This window comes from Stegostoma tigrinum, chromosome 9 (assembly GCF_030684315.1).
Source record: "Stegostoma tigrinum isolate sSteTig4 chromosome 9, sSteTig4.hap1, whole genome shotgun sequence".
In the NCBI taxonomy this organism is placed as follows: Eukaryota; Metazoa; Chordata; class Chondrichthyes; order Orectolobiformes; family Stegostomatidae; genus Stegostoma; species Stegostoma tigrinum.
The window spans coordinates 58,820,315-58,839,026 of NC_081362.1; the positions used below are offsets into that span (position 1 = coordinate 58,820,315).

General features: G+C 41.3%; 1 long non-coding RNA gene across 1 annotated transcript; it reads right to left on the reverse strand.

The window, feature by feature from the left end:
- Positions 1–3,077: 3,077 nt before the first annotated feature.
- On the reverse strand, positions 3,078–9,407 carry LOC132210011 (uncharacterized). Its single transcript, XR_009446160.1, has 2 exons — positions 8,457–9,407; positions 3,078–3,485 (listed from the first exon to the last, which is right to left on the reverse strand). It is a non-coding gene; the product is annotated as an uncharacterized LOC132210011 (long non-coding RNA).
- Positions 9,408–18,712: the final 9,305 nt, after the last annotated feature.

The following is an 18,712-nucleotide window of genomic DNA, read 5'->3' on the forward strand; positions in this document are numbered from 1 at the left end:
TCTAATGTGGGGAGATTGCACTCAAGTTTCAAGCTGGGTCCTCATGTTTTAGCATTCCTTTACTAATGGAAAGTTCCTGGTGGCAATTGCTGCCCCTCTGATACCAAAGCCCTTCTTTCTTTGGTGGGTCTGTCTGTCTAGCATGGTGCACACCGATGCCCCTTAACTTATGCTTTGACACTCATCGATCAAAGTATCCTGTCAGATGAAATCCCAGCAGTAGTCACTGCCTAACATGAAGTCCTTAATAGGAATGGCTGCCCTAGCAGGGATGCATCATTGGCATTACAATTAAAATGTGATCCCAGGTCCTAGTGCCTACCAATTCTGAGTCACCACCCCTTGAATCTTTGGCCTTGACACAGGGACACCTGCCAGTTCAGAAAAAAAGTGATATCCAAAGTGGCCAGTTACCTCTCCTCCTCCCTGACGCCCCACAATGTCTGCAGACTGGAATCCAAGTCAATGATCCTGAGCCAAATTTTCCTTGAGCTACGAACACTTATTGCAAGTGTGGTCATCTCAGATCACAATGCACTCCCAAATTCCTACACATTGCAGTTATGGCACATCATTTGTTATGTCATCATCCGAGTGCATCATCATCTGTATAACTATTTATTTATTGCTTATTTAATTAATTTTGTTTGAATTATTTTAGTTGTATTAATTGAATATTGTAGTTACTAAATTAGCCAATAAAATAACAGCATGTTACACTTTTCCAACTTAGGGGCAATAGAACAACATTCACCAAGTTCTGGGGGGTAAAAGTAAAGAATAAAAAGCAACATTTCCTTTCCCCTCTGCACTGAATTCCACAATTGCACAAAATGTGTGACTTTAGCACTCTGGTAACAAAGCACATTGGTGTTACACTGTGATTGCACAACAATGTCTGTCAGCAAGTATAGGGTTGTAGATGATCAGGACCTGCTAAGAGTTAAGAGATGTGCAACAGAGTTTTTTGCACTCAATTATTTAGGGTATAGGACCAATGGTTGACCATATTGGAATTTTTGAGTTTGATAAATGTAATTTATTGCACGTTGAGAGTTGCTTATCATGGATCTCATTTGAGCAAGTTGCTTCTGTAAACTATTAAAGCCCCAGTCATTTTTCCTAAATTGCAATCCCCATAATTGACGACAGCATTTCAACTGAAACTTAACCAGTATTCATAAACATTGGCATAATTTCCTTGCTTTTGTATGCTATGATTCTAAACACAAGAACTGTAAGCCTTCTCTTCCCTACCTCCTTCAGACTTGTCCACCTGCAGGTTTCTCTGTTCCCATGCCTCCCTTAGCATTTTATCTGTAGTTTATAGTGTCTCTCCTCATTCCTCCAACTTCTTCCTCCACCCAGAGTGTTGTATAAGGCAATGGTTCTAAAGGAATTGGTGGTCATATTGCATTGGCTCCATCAATATAATGATGTCATACACAATGTGTGGGTGCAAACAGATTGTTCCACATTACCTTTCGGACTGCTGTACCAGCTCACAAAGGTTTCAGTCATCACGCCTGACCAAATGTATTTACAATTGTAATTGTAATGTAACATGTAAATATATTTATCGCAATCATGCAATGAACTTTCTTATCGTCTAGGATAAGTGCCTCATCTACTGATACTGAATGTTGATACGTTCTCTACCACTATTCATTACAAAGGCTCAAGACAAGAATAGACAAAGGAGGATTGGGGCAGTCAACTCTATCAAACAGCCCTTACCCAGTACCCAAATTAGACAGAGGTGGAAAACCCCACCAGTATCAGGGAAAGCAAAGAAGAAAATTTCAACCAAGAGAATAAGTATGGCAAGAGTGTGGGCTTGGAAAACAAAGTCACCACATTTGGAAAACACAGAAGGCTTAGTGAAGGAAACTCTGTAAGGAACATGTGAAGGCTTCAGGAAGTTAATTTAAAGATTCCCTAAGGGAAATTGGAATAACTTTCTAAAAATAAAGTACAAAGACCGAAACGGGAAGAGCAAGGGACTGTAAAAGATAATTCTCATCTCTCATTGCGATCATTATTGACATTAGGCTCTGTGGGGCATAGCTGCAAGGAACATTGAAAGAACCAGAAAAAAGAAATTAGCCTCGGGCTACAGAATCAGGAAACCTCAGACCATATTTATGTTGAAAACAAGGAAATTTAAATAAATCAATTGAGCCTAACTGAAGTAAAAAAGCCAGGTAAAAATTAAACATTTGAAAAAAATGGAATTGAGTGATTAGGCTATGGATTCTTGTGGGAAGATTTACGAAGGCTGCAACAGAGATCTTGATTTAAAAATTTGAATAGAAGAGACACTGTGGTGTTTTAGACCATGAAGCTAGGTAAAAGTCCAATTTGCCTGGGAAGAAGTGAAAAATCTCCATTTGAATGTATCAGGTGGGAAATTCTAAAAAAAGTGGATAGATACCATAGCCACCAGCTACCCTGAAAAAGGCAGGAAAGCCCGGTAAGCATGACAGAGATACAGAATTACACAGAAACAACTTTTAAGAGCTTGGAAACAATCAATTACTACAGAACAGTGAGAAGTATATACAGAGCTTTATCAAAGAATTTGAAGCAGTATAATAGAAACAAAGATTTGAAAAGCCAAAAGGAAATACTATCATATTGCCATGACATAAAATTGAGCAAGTTCTACAGTCATTCAATTTAGTGCTGATAATTCCAAGAATACAAGCTTTAAGAACAGCAAATTGAAAGCCTTAACTGAAATGATCCAGGTTTAAAATACTTTTACAATAAAAATAATCAGCACCTTCAGAAGAAATGGAAAAATATATAATGCCAGAACGATATGAGAGAGTAACTGTCAGAAGCATATTAGTGTCACATATTACTCTGTAAGACAGTACACATAAGAGTTTAAAATGTATACATTGTTTGTAATCAACCAACTTCACACTGAACATGCACACATGACTCAACTTCAACTTTATCAGACCAAGTACAAAGGATCAACAATGTCCCAGTGAACAATTCATGCAAAGCAAATGTTCCTCAATCACTGATCCAGGAACAAACAGTGTTAATAAATCAGTCAAGAGGCAGCCAATAGAAGACTTTATTAGGCTTCCCAGACTCATCTCAGAATCCAAATACATGAAAAATACATAAGAGGGCTGTGTAACATCGTCACAGAGAACTTGACAGGACTTATGAAAATGTTTAACCCTTTTTCTTCTTAAAGTTGAACAGTCAGTGTCAGCACAGAGTTAATGTAGAGTGAGCAGCAATACATCAGTGACATGACTGAGAGTCTGAAAAGGTTTGATCTTTATAACTTTACTGTTGGTCAACTTCAGTTGTCTTCCTCCAAATGCTACACTGGTTGAAATGAGACAGAAGGTGACTGATACCCATATACAAAGTCTCGGACCTATCAGTTGAAAGTCACAGCTTTCACAAGTGCTCTACAAGAGATTAACTAGTTTTCTTCAGGTTTGCATTTAGTTTGCCTGCAGACAATATAGAGACCGCTCCTGAGTTGTAGAAAAATGGAACACTTCTGTCTCTTTGTCATTTGTTCCCAGCTCTAAGCTATTCAGTTACCTGAGGACCGATCACACATTTGTTGGCAGGCAAAAAGGTCTCTGTCATAAAAAACTGGTCATTAGTCCATAGACCAATGAACATCTCGTTGCCACCAAAAGCTGCTATTGCACACACCACTCAAAGCCAAATCATATGTAATTCAAACTCCAATTACTGAATGTTCAAACAACTCTTTATATGTGTCCCGTGTGTAAGGTTACTTACTTCTCAAAACTGCAGCCATTCTCTCAAACATTATTTTCTCAAGCAGCTCTTCCTTATTTTAGTCCACAGCTTTTGAAACATAAAATAAAAAAGACACAGTCCTTGCATTTCTTAGAAATTAATGAGGCATAATGGCTATAAGACAAGTAACCCAGTTAAAAACTGGTACAACCAGAATCAAATAAACCAGTATCTTCTCAGTCATTTGGAATATTTCCAGGGATCTTTGGGCTCAAATATTCAGGAAAATTTCCTTTTCTCTGAGATCCAGAGATAAGATGCATATCAGCATATTCCAATGACAGTAATCAAGATTCTTGTTCTTACCATTCATTTTCTTAGAAGAATTATCCTGCTTCTGTCTGTGCAACTCACCTGAATCAGAGGAGGGTTTTTGTTTCCATTTTTGCTTAATCCTTGTTATCAATTAAGGTTAGGAAATGCATATTATCCTATCCAAACTACAGACCATTGAAGATCAGAATTGAATTGAATGACTGTTCTTCATTTGGGGGGATGGGGAGACTTCCACAATAAAAGTCCATTATAATTACTCTCTTATTCTTCCAAATCTCTTGCCATTTCTTTCAACTTCAGGATGGGCTATTCACAGAATATGACCTACATATCAGCCAAAGAAAGCTCACTTTACATTTTATTTTGTTTCTTCTTCATGCTTTAAGAGATGTCGTGAAAAGTGCACCCTTTATAAACATGAACTCATCTAAAACTCTTCTCCTCATTATCAAATTCACAGCAAATCTTGTTCACCTTTCTACCCAGCACTTGTTGAATTATGTTTGTTCCTGCTCTGGTGTGCCTAGATTTTTAAATTCATATCCTTTTTTTCAAAAGCCTCCTTGTCCTCAGCCTCTGCCTTTCTCTATTATTGCACCTACAAATATAACGTTATGAAATCTCTATTTCTTCTATTGCGGCACTGTCGCAAATTCTCAATTTTCATTGCTCCTTCGCTGCCAGTTCTGACTTTAGCTTTCTTGAATTTCCTTCCCAAAATATCCCCTCTCTTCTATTTACTACTTCAAGCCTGACATTTTGATCAAGCATTTGGACAGATAATGTAATCTATTTTATCCTTTTTTTCTGGGCAACCAGCAGTCATGAGCCATGCTGGTATCAGTGACATTGATAGCAAGGGTGGGTATGATCTTGCAGTCAGACTTTACTGAACTGCGTAGAAGAATAGCAATCAAGTTCTCAAAATTGATGAACTCCAGATCACTGCTAATGCCACACAAAAATGAGTACAGAGAAAGAGCTATAACTGAAAAAAATGATGCAAGAGAAAGGGTTTTAGATTCTGGAGACACTTTGCCTGGCTCTGGGAGAAGCCAGATGGGTTACATCTGATCAGAGCTGGGATGGAGTTCCTTGTTGGCTATTCCATTAGGGCTGTCGGGGAGAATATAAATCAAGTCAACAGGGATGTGGAAATCAGAGGAGAATATCTGTTCTATTCAGGACTTCCTCACTAGAGACAAAATTCTGCACAAAGGCTGTCACACAATGTCATTATGCAGTGTGTCCAATTTGTCAATGTATTTCTCTTTCCTTCTTCAAAGTGAAAACTTGCCATTTTGTTCTTCCCTGGACATCTGACCCCACCACATTTCTTGCCTCTCTAATGTAAAGTTTCTTCAACCTCTGAATTTTTTTTCAGATCTCATGAGAGATCATTGGTCATCTATACTTAGGCCCACTCACAATCTACAGCAAATAGGGAACCAGCAAACTTGTGGTGATCGTTTCTTTGTGACTCTTTGACGGCAAGAGTGTACAGCTTCCAGGATTTCTGACCAATCGGAATGGGAGGATGTAATCATATCCCACATTTTAAGAGCATCCACTGACCCACCCCTGCCTTCAAACCCACTAGTAGGGACAACATACTATGCTGGTAACAGAATTAGATAATAGGTGACCTACACAGCACGCAGCACTCACTCATAACTTGATGTCAGCACACGAGTGATAGTTTGTGCAATTATGCCTGAAAATATTCACCTTATAACTTCTAACTCATGACAATCATCTCCCATGGATCATTTAAATGTCGTTCAGAAATTCAGGGGAAAATGAGTAAGGCCATCAGATGACCCACGGGCACCTTCCCCTAACTTAAATATACAAATCTCAGTGGAGACTTTCAGACAGGTAGTTGGATTGTCATAAATGAACAGGACCAGACATTGAAGGCAGAGATACTAGTGCAGACCCCAAGTCACCGGGCGCAGGACCCTTGAACCTTTGTTCAACTTGCTAGAGCCACTGAGATTCAGGGGCATTGACTGACAGGATTATTCTGAAACGGAAGATGTGTGCAGTTTTTGTTGGCATTCACAAGAGAGACACTGCAGGAGTCTGTTTCCTTCATGAGAACCATTATTTCTCCGTTCTTTGCACTTACATCTACCTCAGTGAAAAAAGTGGTCACCTGCCTGGGGCATCAGATAACAGGTAAAAGAGAGCATGCTCACCCTGACCAATGATCTGCATATTCGGTTGACCAGGATTGAAGAAGAGCTCACCTTGGTTATTCAAAACCTCAATAAAATGTTCTCCAGCTTTCGGCTAGCAAGGAATTGTGGGTTGGCCTTAAGATAGTAAATAGTGAAAGTAGGAATGAATGTGAAAACTCTGAAAAATTTGCCGCCATTCCTCCTTCTTTGACCCCTCCCTGGTAAAACTCTCATTCTTGTGATGAACACTAAATCTACCTTCGCACAAGTGCAGTTGGAGCGATCTCACACGGGGCTCTCACAGGCTCCAAACTGAAAAGACGTTGGCCATGAGCTTCTCATCAGTCAGGACAGGGAAAACAGTTGCAAGCCCTTAGGGCTGTTGAAGCCACAGGAGTTGCACCATATTAGAAGAATAATAAAAATAAATGAAGAGCAAATCTTTGTAGTTTCACAAGTAAAACCATTTCGCTGGTTAAAGTTTTGTCAGTTATTGCTTTCATTGTCAAAACTCCATTGTCCAGTCAACGACATTGGTGTCCGTCACCTTGAGGTAAATAGCATGTCCATGGTAAGACAAACAATGAGTGTCAGTCAGTGAGATGGATTGTTCCACTGTGCAAATGTTTTTGCGCTAGAGGCTAAAGGTTTAGCACAGTAGACTCAACATTTCTCTGCCAGCTGGCAAAACGCTTTCTAATAAGCTAAAACATGCCTGAACAAGTACACAGCAGGAAAGTGGCAGCTGCAGGAATTTCGGTCGCATCAGTCTTCCCCTCTTCTTGTTGTTGCTGCTCTTCTTCCAAAGATGCGGAGTGACCATCAGCTCCAGTCTTGTCTTCTTTCCTTAGAGGTGCAGAGTGGTGCACACCCTCATCACTCCTATCACCCCCTTACAGCAACTTATTGTCGCCTGTATTTTTGAGATACAGTCAGATGTGTATAAGTTGCCACAATTCAGTCCCACTTTAATTACAGGAAGTTTGAAAAAATTGAGAGATGATTAGGACAAAGTTAACTCCCCGGCTGCTGGGTTTTCGGACGATCTACAGGATGCCACCGCCGAAGCCACCAAAACAAGGGTTTTCAGACCGGGCCCATCGTGCTGCCACCGGCAAAACCAACAGTGAAGCCACTGCATTGCCACAGTAGCAAGGAGGGACAGACGGGACCCACCAAATCACCAACACTGAAACCATCGCTGAAGCCGACGTCACTTCAGCCGCTATCCAAAGCCGCCATTTCATCTCCACAGCCACAAGGAACAAACCAGAGCCACCATGCCACCACCATTATAGCCACTGCTGAAACTGCTGCACCACTGCCAGGAAGAACAGACTAGACCCACCGACGAAGCCTTCAATGAAGCCGTGGCCACTATGGCCATGAGGAACAGACATCTGGATCCACCACACCAATCTGTGCAGCAAAGACCCATTAAAGCTCTTCTTCTGACCGGCTTTCCTGCTCCTGCTATCAACACCATCTACAACACAAGATTTAAGGCATGGCTCTTGTGCACCTCTGCTCATGCACATTGCGATTGATTCTTAACAGCTCTGTGAAATGATCAAACAAAGCCACTCTATTCCAGGGTAGTTAGGGAGCAGCAACGAATGCTGACCCTGCCAGTGACACCTGCGTCCTACGAAAGAATATCGATTTCAGGACTCCTTTACAGGTACAAACTGGGTGAGTGTGACACAGATCTGTGCAGGCATCAGTGTCACTTCAATAGCTTGCTCTTAATAGCTGACTTCTGATGTGGTCATGTAGTTTCAGTTGTACCTTTCCTCTTCAACAGTGCATATTTTCTGTGAGAGATTGACCTTCAATTTATTCTGTGGCCAGCGCAGGTACAATAGGCAGTGTCCCAGAAGGGAAGAACCACAGTAAAACGGGGAAGTGACGCATTCCTGGCCGGTTAGTCTTGTGGGCCTGAAAATCCGGCTGCCATTGTACAAGATTTATCCTTTTCTTCTTAATTTACTATGATTCTATACTCACCTCAAAAGAGGTAAATGACTACAGTCTGGACCACGTCCATTGAGCAGAAGCCTTTCACTGAGGCAAAAAAAAGCAACTGACCTCTTCATTGCCCTTAAAGGCGTATTCTCCTGTCAATTGTTGGATCCTGTCACTATCTTCCGGACTTGTTCTACCTGACCGCTTTCAGAAAGAGAAACGTACCTGTTCTAAGCAAGGATCAGCGGATCCCGAAGCGTTAACTCTGTTTTCTCTTCACGGATGCTGCCTGGCCTGCCGAGCTTTTCCAGCAACTGCTGGCTTTGTTTCTGATTTACAGCGTCCGCAATTCTTTCGGGTTTTTAATAGAGAAGCAGTCCCCCCTGTTTGCTAAAGATGGATTGCATGACTAAAAAGAAAATTGGCGCTGTTGAGACCAGTTTATCTTCCGGTCCGCCGTGCTCCATTTAAAATATTGCATCCCACTTCAACATTGTCGTCTCTCTTAAACAAGCGACTTACTTCCGGCTGTTGGACCTGAACTGTGCAGAAATTCCAGTGTTCGTCTTTCTTTATTGTTGAGAATGAACGGAAAGGAAAAGACAACAGGCTGGCCTCTCGTCAAAAGGGCAACACACCTCAGTCCTAAAGTACAAATTTATTGTTTTACTCCGTCCGCAGCAGGATTTGAAGCGCTGCTTGAAAGTTGGAACTGTTGGTTTTGGAGTGGGTTAATTTTCAGTGCACTCCAGGGCGCGGCGCTGTTTGTTCTCACACTCGCTGCTCTCCATAAACAGGTGCCCTCGACCTAAAGCCCAAATAAAAGCGGCCCAAACAAAAAAAAAATCCTTGTTTCTTCCCAGGGATGGTGAGTTGATGCCATCGACACATTGAAAGCGGTTCTCAATCTCCCTGCGTCTTTCCGTTCGCCAATCCCCAACCCCCATCTTCATAATAGAAAGGAGATCTTGCAAACTTTCATTCTGAGTTGCAGAATCTTCGCATGAGATTCCCCAGCTATGTGAGTTGACGTTGTTTTAATCCACTCTTCATGCCTTTGAAGTTTGACTTTTGTAGCTTTTATCCACACAGTGTCTATTTCAGATATATAACTGTTAAATCCTATTTTTTTAAGTTGTATTATCTCAAAAATTCAGTAAAATCCCTGCAGGCTGACAGGACCATAGGGACTGCCTTCTCCCATTACAGAGTGCTAACTGGTGATTGGGTGAGTCAGCATGCCTCAGGGCAGAGGTTGAAAAGGTGACCCCATCATAGCAACTTTAGCCACTGAAGCCATGATGTTGGTGTCACCCTGCAGGGTCAAGCCAACGGAGCCCAATCACTCTTGTCCCTGAACGTCAACAATCTCACAAACTGTTGCCAAGTCTCGGCACTTGTCATCTCACTGACTGTACCCATCTTACCTTCACCTCAATCTGAATGCTCCCAAGCCAGTTTCTGTCCATCCTTTAGTATCGTTACAATCGTAATCAAAGTCTCATATTTCAGGTAATAATGTTAATCTTCCTACAGCCCAGGCGGGTTATATCAATAATCAGGACATTATTGTCCACTAAGACTTTACTGCCATTGTTCAGCACAATAGCACTGTTATTATGTAAATACAACTTATTTGATTTTGTTCAGAACATCTCTTGTGGACCTTTCATCACCTTTGAATGTAGGAGTTGGGAAATCATGTTGAGGTTGTACAGGACAATAGTGAGATCTCTTCTGGAGTGCTGCGATTAGTACTGATCGTCCAGTTGTGGGAAAGATATTATTGAGGTAGAGAGGGTTCAGAAAGACATTCCAGGATATTGCTGGGTATGGAAGGTTTGAGTTGTAAAGAAAAGCTGCCTAGGCTGGTAATTTTTTCATGGAGCAGAGGAGGTTGAGAGGTGATCTTATACAGGTTTATAAAATCATGAGGGTATAGATAGGCTAAATGGTAGGTGTATTTTCACCAGTTTGGGGGAATTTCAAGAGTAGGGGGCATATTTTCAAGGTAAGAGGAGAGAGATTTAAAAAAGATGAGGGGCAACTTTTCTACGCAGAGGATAGTTCACATTTGGAATGAACTTTCTGAGGAAGTGGTGGATGTGGGCACAGTTATAACGTTAAAAAGATACTTTAAAAAGACTGGACTCATCATTTTCACCTTATTCCACAAACTCTAATACTCGCCACTGAATCCTCTCTATTTGACCTCTGGCACTGCCTGAACATTAAAATGTGCAGCTTCCTGGAAGCTGCAGGAACTCCTGGACTGGGCCGCCCTCTCCATATCATCTCGGTCACAAAGCCTACTTCAGTCTATTTAATGTCACCCACGTCCAGCTTTTATGCAGATTAAACCCAAATCCATAGAAACCAAAAGAACTGTAGGTGTTGTAAATCAGAAACAAACATAAATTGCTGGAAAAACTCAGCAGGTTTGACAACATTTGTGGAGAGAAATCAGAGTTGACATTTTAGGCTGAGTGAGAAAGGATCTGAGGAAGGGTGCTCAACCCAAAACATTAATTTAGATTTCTCTCCACAAATGCTGCCAAACTAATATCTATGTTTGACTTCATCTGTGCTTAATTATTTCAATGTACTGCTGGAAAGCATTCCAAGCCCTTTCTATATTTATTAGTTCATGCAAAACTTTGCAGTGCTATACCACATCTTTTCTGCTCAACACTCCTGTCCTCAACGGACAACACTGAATCATGGTACCCAAGTGCTTCAAGTTTAACATGTTAATCTTGGGATTGAAAATCTCACCTCTTCACAGCTTTGTAGCATTTAACAGCACTATAACTCACTCTGAATCCTCATTCACCTTTTTGGGATGTATTTTGGCAAGTGTTTTGAGATGTCTTTTCCTGTAACAGATCCCATATATATCTAGGTCATCGCTATAGTTTCGATTAAATGAATTCTCCTCATAGAAAAAAAATCAGTTCAGTTAGGAATGCTAGTTTACAGTTTAACTACTACACAGAAAGTGTGGAAATATCATTAAATTTGAAGTTATATTAACAAAATCTATTTAAGATTTGGTTGAAAATGGGTTTGTTTGACTGAAAGCTGACAATAATAAACCGTCTTCGCTGCAGGTGTGCTCCCAGCTATTGTAATCCTTCCATTCAGGCTGAGATTGTGCAGGTCGTTAACATCATAACGAGCCCAGGACCAACTGGCACCGATATGGAACATTGAACTTCTGATGGGAGAGATTATTTCAAACCTTTTACAGAATAAGAAGGATAAAGTACCCCAGGGAATAAGGAAGGGATCCTTTATTGTTTTAAAACGTAGCATGTATCAGGAGTTTATTTTCACAGAAAGCATCTGAAATGACACCTTTCTTTAAATAAGGTATTCAAAACTCCATTTCACACAACAATTATTGCAGAACTCCTTCTCCCTGATATTTAAATTAAAACACATATTGTTAATTTGATGTGGTAATATCAAAGGGAAATAATTTTAATGAATTCTGACATCAATGTTTCAGTAAGTCAATCGTTCAATTATTCAGCACATAGGCAATTTAATCCAGTTAAAGCACCAGGCAGGCATGAAACAAGTGTTTGACTCTGTAGAGGTAAACAAATTGGTCTAGATTTGTTTCTCTTTGGGACAGAGTTTCAGAGGGGTGTTACACTGATTGACTTTTCAGCTTATGATGCAGTGCTGATATATTTCCAATGTCAGGGTTATTACCGATGCAAGATGGGATTCCTGTCACGAAGCAATCTAGCCAGCACAGTGAGGAAGCCACAGAAGCCCTCCCTACTTATTACCACAGCATATGATGACCCAAAGAAGGATTTAAATGGTTTGGTTTGATTTGATTTATTGTAGTCAAATGTACCTAAGTACAGTGAAATGTTATGTTTCGTGCGCATTACAGACAGGTAATAGCAAACAAGGACAAACAGATCATAGATAACAAAGTGTATAGCTGGAAGAACACAGCAGGCTAAGCAGCATCTTAGGAGCACAAAAGCTGACGTTTCGGGCCTAGACCCTTCGTCAGATTTTCTGATGAAGGGTCTAGGCCTGAAACATCAGCTTTCCTGCTCCTAAGCTGCTGCTTGGCCTGCTGTGTTCAGCCAGCTCTACACTTTGTATTCTCGGATTCTCCACCATCTGCAATTCCCATTATCTCTCTCAAACAGATCATAGAATGCTTAGACACAACAAGGCATACGAAGTTATGGCTGCACAGGAGCTGCATAAATCAAGATTAACATTTTTGGAGTTAAGTCCAATCAGCAGTCTAATAATAGCAGAGTAGAAGCTGTTCTTGACCCTGTTGGTACGTGTGTTCAAGCTCTTGATGGAAGAGGATGGAGAAGAGTTGGTCAGAGTCAAAGCTTCCATGCAAAGCATTGGGTCAAAGCTCAAGCCTTCAGCTCATACATTTTCGGTTGCCTGTAGAGTGAAGGGATGCTACAACACTCCCTCTCCCTCCATTTGTTGCTTATCAGAACATTCCAATGCCTTCCACATCAAGGTCCCAGGAGGCAATAATAGAGTCATGCCTTCAGCCCACCATGTCTATAGTGACAAACATTCTATACTAATCACATTTACCCATATTTGGTCCATATAAGTAGTTATACATGGGCCACAGAATGAATCAAAAATAATGAGACCATGTGAATAAGGCAGTACATTAATCATGGATGACTTCCATCTTTATATAGGTTGTGATTTTCAAATTAGCAGAGGTAGCCCTGAGCGAGAATCCATCAAGTGTATTCAAGGCAATTTGGGCGAACATTGTTATGGATCCAACCAAGGATCAGGCTATTTTGAATCTGGTGATAGAGAGTGTGTTAGGTTCAATAAATCATGTCAGCGTAAAAGATCCCTGAGGAAACAGTGACCATAACACTCAGTTTGAGTGGGAGGAACTGGGTTGAAAACAGCTGTGCTAAGATTAAATAAGGGTAATTACAAAGGAATGAGAGTGGAACTTACTGAAGTAGACTGTAAAATAGGTTTCACAGCAAAAATTGTTGAGTAACAATGGCAGACTTATAAGGTCATAGTTTATGCTCACAGCAAATGTATATCCTTACAGGGAAGGAGGATTCTAGGAAGGGGATAAGCCAACCATGCTTAACCAGGATGTTAAGGATTGTGTCACGTTGAAAAAGAAAACATACAATGTGCAAAGGTAAGCCAGTGGCTTGGGAAAATTTTTAAAAAACCAACAAAAGATGACCAAAAAAAAGTGGGAGAAGACAAAATTGAGGGTAAACTTGCAAATAAAATCTAAATACACAGCAAGAGCTTCTTTAACTATATAGAAAGGAAGAGAGGTAGGCTACACTGAACATAGGCCCCTTATAGAATGAGTAATTAATAAGGGAGAACCAGGAAATGACAAAGAAGTTGAAAAACAACTTTGCAGAATATTGTCAGAGATAATGGGAACTGCAGATGCTGGAGATTCCAAGATAATAAAATGTGAGGCTGGATGAACACAGCAGGCCAAGCAGCATCTCAGGAGCACAAAAGCTGACGTTTCGGGCCTAGACCCTTCATCAGAGAGGGGGATGGGGGGAGGGAACTGGAATAAATAGGGAGAGAGGGGGAGGCGGACCGAAGATGGAGAGTAAAGAAGATAGGTGGAGAGGGTGTAGGTGGGGAGGTAGGGAGGGGATAGGTCAGTCCAGGGAAGACGGACAGGTCAAGGAGGTGGGATGAGGTTAGTAGGTAGCTGGGGGTGCGGCTTGGGGTGGGAGGAAGGGATGGGTGAGAGGAAGAACCGGTTAGGGAGGCAGAGACAGGTTGGACTGGTTTTGGGATGCAGTGGGTGGGGGGGAAGAGCTGGGCTGGTTGTGTGGTGCAGTGGGGGGAGGGGATGAACTGGGCTGGTTGAGGGATGCAGTGGGGGAAGGGGAGATTTTGAAACTGGTGAAGTCCACATTGATACCATATGGCTGCAGGGTTCCCAGGCGGAATATGAGTTGCTGTTCCTGCAACCTTCGGGTGGCATCATTGTGGCAGTGCAGGAGGCCCATGATGGACATGTCATCAAGAGAATGGGAGGGGGAGTGGAAATGGTTTGCGACTGGGAGGTGCAGTTGTTTGTTGCGAACTGAGCGGAGGTGTTCTGCAAAGCGGTCCCCAAGCCTCCGCTTGGTTTCCCCAATGTAGAGAAAGCCGCACCGGGTACAGTGGATGCAGTATACCACATTGGCAGATGTGCAGGTGAACCTCTGCTTAATGTGGAATGTCATCTTGGGGCCTGGGATGGGGGTGAGGGAGGAGGTGTGGGGACAAGTGTAGCATTTCCTGCGGTTGCAGGGGAAGGTGCCGGGTGTGGTGGGGTTGGAGGGCAGTGTGGAGCGAACAAGGGAGTCACGGAGAGAGTGGTCTCTCCGGAAAGCAGACAGGGGTGGGGATGGAAAAATGTCTTGGGTGGTGGGGTCGGATTGTAAATGGCGGAAGTGTCGGAGGATAATGCGTTGTATCCGGAGGTTGGTAGGGTGGTGTGTGAGAACGAGGGGGATCCTCTTGGGGCGGTTGTGGCGGGGGCGGGGTGTGAGGGATGTGTCGCGGGAAATGCGGGAGACGCGGTCAAGGGCGTTCTCAATCACCGTGGGGGGGAAGTTGTTGTGTTCAGTTCTAGTCTCCATGCTGTGGGAAAGACATTAGTAAACTTGAAGGAGTGCAGAAAAGATTTACAAAAATGTTCCCGGGTTGGAGGGTTTGAGCTACGGGGAGAGGCTGAATAGACTGGGGCTATTTTCCCTGAAGCATCAGAGGAGTGACCTTATAGAGGTTTATAAAATCATGAGGGACATAGAATAGGCTGAATAGCTAAGGTCTCTTTTTCCCAGGGTAGGGGAGTCCAAAACTAAAGGGAATAAGTTTAAAGTTAGAGGGGGAAGATTTCAAAGCGACCTAAGGGGCTACCAGCCATCGGAGGAAATGGTAGAGTTTGGTACAATTACAATATTTAAAAGGAATCTGGTAGGGTATATAAATAGGATGGATTTGGAGGGATATGGGCCACATGCTTACAAATGGGACTAAATTAATTTAGGATATCTGGTCAGCATAGGCAAGTTGGACTGAAGGGTCTGTTTCCATGTTGTACAACTCTATGACTCTATCACAGTCTTCACAGTGCAAAACACTAATAGCATTCCAAAATTACTAAATAATCAAGGGGAAAATAGAACAGTACAGGAAATAAGTGCAGCAACTATCAATGGAGAAAAAGTGCAAGGGAAACTAATGGGGCTAAAGATCAATCAGTCACCCGGACCAGATGGGATGCACCCTAAGATATTAATAGGAATAGATACAAAGATAGTCATCTTCCAAAAATGTTAGATTCTGGAAAATTCCCAGTGGATTGGAAACTGTAAATATAACACTGTTAGTTTTAAAAGCAAGGAGACAAAAAAAGGTAACTAAATGGACAAGGTGTAGAGCTGGACACCTTGTCATCTCAGATTCGCCAGCATTAGCAGTTCCTACTATCTCTGTAACTGTATGGACAGTTAGCTTAATTTCAGCTGTTGGAACAGCATCTGAATCTATTAAAAAGATTTAAAGTACATAATATGATCAAGCAGAGTCAGCATGATTTCACAAATCATGTCTCATAAATTTACAAGAATTCTTTGAATTCTTTCAAACAAGGTAGATAAAAGGGAAGCAGTAAATGTAATATTTTTAGATTTTCAGAAGGTGTATGATAAGGTACCACATATTAGGGTACTTCATAAGATAATTGACTGTGGTTTTAGAGATGGTGCATTAACATGGATAGAGGATTGATTAACTAAAAGAAGACAAAAAGTTCAGATAAAGGGGGCATGTTCAGGATGGCAGCCTGTAATGTGTAGAGTTCAACAGAGATCAGTGCTGAGACCACAATTATTTACAACATGTGTTAATGACCTGGATGAGTAAAGTTGCCAGATTTGCAGCTGACACGAAGGTAGACTTGATGGTAAATATTGGAGATGACACCAAAGGTCTAAAAAGGCGTTTAGTTATGTTAAGTGAACAAAAAGAACAAAGAAAATTACAGTACAGGAACAGGCCCTTTGGCCCTCCAGGCCTGCAAATGATTAGGTAAAATTTTGGCAGATGGAATATAATGTGGGAAAATGTGAGGTTATGCACTTTGATGCATAGAATAGAGGAACAGAATATTAGTTAAATGTAGAAAGACTGCAGAAAGCTGCAGAGCAGAGGGATTTCAGAGTCCATATCCATGAATCACAACAAACACATTGAATTAGACCATGTGTCCAAGCCACTGAGAAAAAGAACCAGAAGTGGTACCAAACACCCCAACAAACTGAAACATATAAATAACAAGTGGAACAAAACACCAACACTTCACCGGAGGCATACTGACAATATAACCTAGCGGGGTGATGAAACGTTTGCAACCAAACCCACTGACCTGGCAAGCATGTCCACAACCTCATCCACAACCTGAGCTACAAATCTTCTTGAAAACTTTAATCACGAGAAGCTAACATTCAAGTTCACTGGGTAATAGGGAAGGTAAATGGCACGTTCATTTCAATTTCAAAGAGAATGGAGTATTAAAGTCAGGAGTTTTGCTAAAACTATATAAGGCACTAATCAGACCAGAGGCAGGATACTGTAAATGGCTTTGGGCCCCTTATCTAAGGAAAGATGTAGTGACATTGGAGACAGCCCAGAGAACATTCACTAGGCTGGTACTAGGTATGGAAAAACTGTTTTATGAGAAGAGGTTGATTGGATTGGGCCTATATTCATTCAAGTTTCGAAGAATGAGAGGCCACCTTTTTGAAAAACATAATTTTCTTCAAGGAGATTGTAGGAACTGCTGATTCTGGAGAATCTGAAGAAGGATCTTAACCTGAAGCATCAGTTATCCTGCTCCTCTGATGCTGCTTGGCCTGCTGTGTTCATCCAGCTCTACACCTTGTTATCTCAGATTCTTCAAGGACTTGACATGGTAGATGATGAGAGATTGTTTCCCCTTGTGGAAGAGTCTCGGACCAGAGGGCATAATCTAAGAGTAAGAAGTCACCCATTTAAGACAGAAATGAGGAGGAATGTCTTCTTTCAAAGGGTAGAGGATCTGTGGATTTTTTTTATGACAGAGGATTGTAGAGGCTGGGAGATTAATTGTATTCCAGGCGGAGGTAAACAAATTTTTAATCAGTTAGAAAATGATGAGTATGGGGAAATGACATGAAAGTGATTGTTATCAGATCAGCATGCTGTCATTGATTGGCACTGCAGATCTATGTGCTGAATAGCCTAGGTTTACTCCTACATCTTATGTTCTTATGTGGTTAATGTAAAACAGACTGTGATGTAACTAATGAAATAACTAGACATAAATAGAACCCTCAGAGAGAAAAATCTGATGTGGCAGCTCTAGCCGAATTTTAAGACGTAGTCATGTATATAATATGAACGAAGAGTTGAAATGACTTTACCATTACCTTGGCCCCAATCACTGGTAAAGTAGATTGGGAAGGACAACCCAACCCAGTTGAGCAATATTGGGATAGGATAAACCCACCCCTCAATTAAAGACAGACAAATCAAGGTGCAAGCCTCCACCCACGGTCAACCCATCCCAAATCATCCGTTACCCAGAATTCAGCTGAACTGCAGCCTTTGAAGAAAACTCTTGCCAGTAAGCCATCAAGTGAATATTTGCAAAAAGAAACAGATTACCAAACTTGTTTATTTTTAAAGACTATGTTTTAAGTCCATTAATAAGTCACAGAGATGCTTTCTCATGCCACTACCAGATAATCTGCTAATTCAAGCATTTTCAAACTGAAATGTAAATGATTGCACAAATTAAAATGCAAATTGTTACAAGATAATTATGGGTCATGGAAGAAAGTAGAGAAGAGTGGTAAAAGATTGTTTGCAAATTATGGGGAAATATAAGGGGCGTATCCTAAGGAGCCAGTTTTGAAACCATGTTTCCTTTTGACGTATATCCAATTCATATTTTCAGAATGGTTTCAAAGCTCTAAAAAGGCTACAGAGGAAATGTATTGATGAACAACTTCAATTATGTGGAGAGAACAGGGAGTCTCAGGTTATTCTCCTTAGAGCAGAAAGAGTTAAGAGAAGAGTTAACAGAGTTGTTTAAAACATTGAAGTGTTTTGAGAGAGTAACTAGGGAGATATTCAAGTAGTATTCAGTGGTAACAAAAGACATAGATTCAAGGTAATTGGCAAAAGACCCAGATTTGAGATTGTTGTCACAATGGAGGATAGGTGGAGATGAGGCAGTGGCAAGGGGATCAATTAAACTGAAACATTTTCGCAATTACCATTTAAATGGTCACGGTTTAGCAATAATTGCAAAGTTAGACTCCTATCATGCCACATAAAAAACTCCAGGAGCAATTTAACTCACTCATGAGAAGGACATACATTATCATCTACAAGGTTATGCCAAGAGTTGGGAGGTGAGA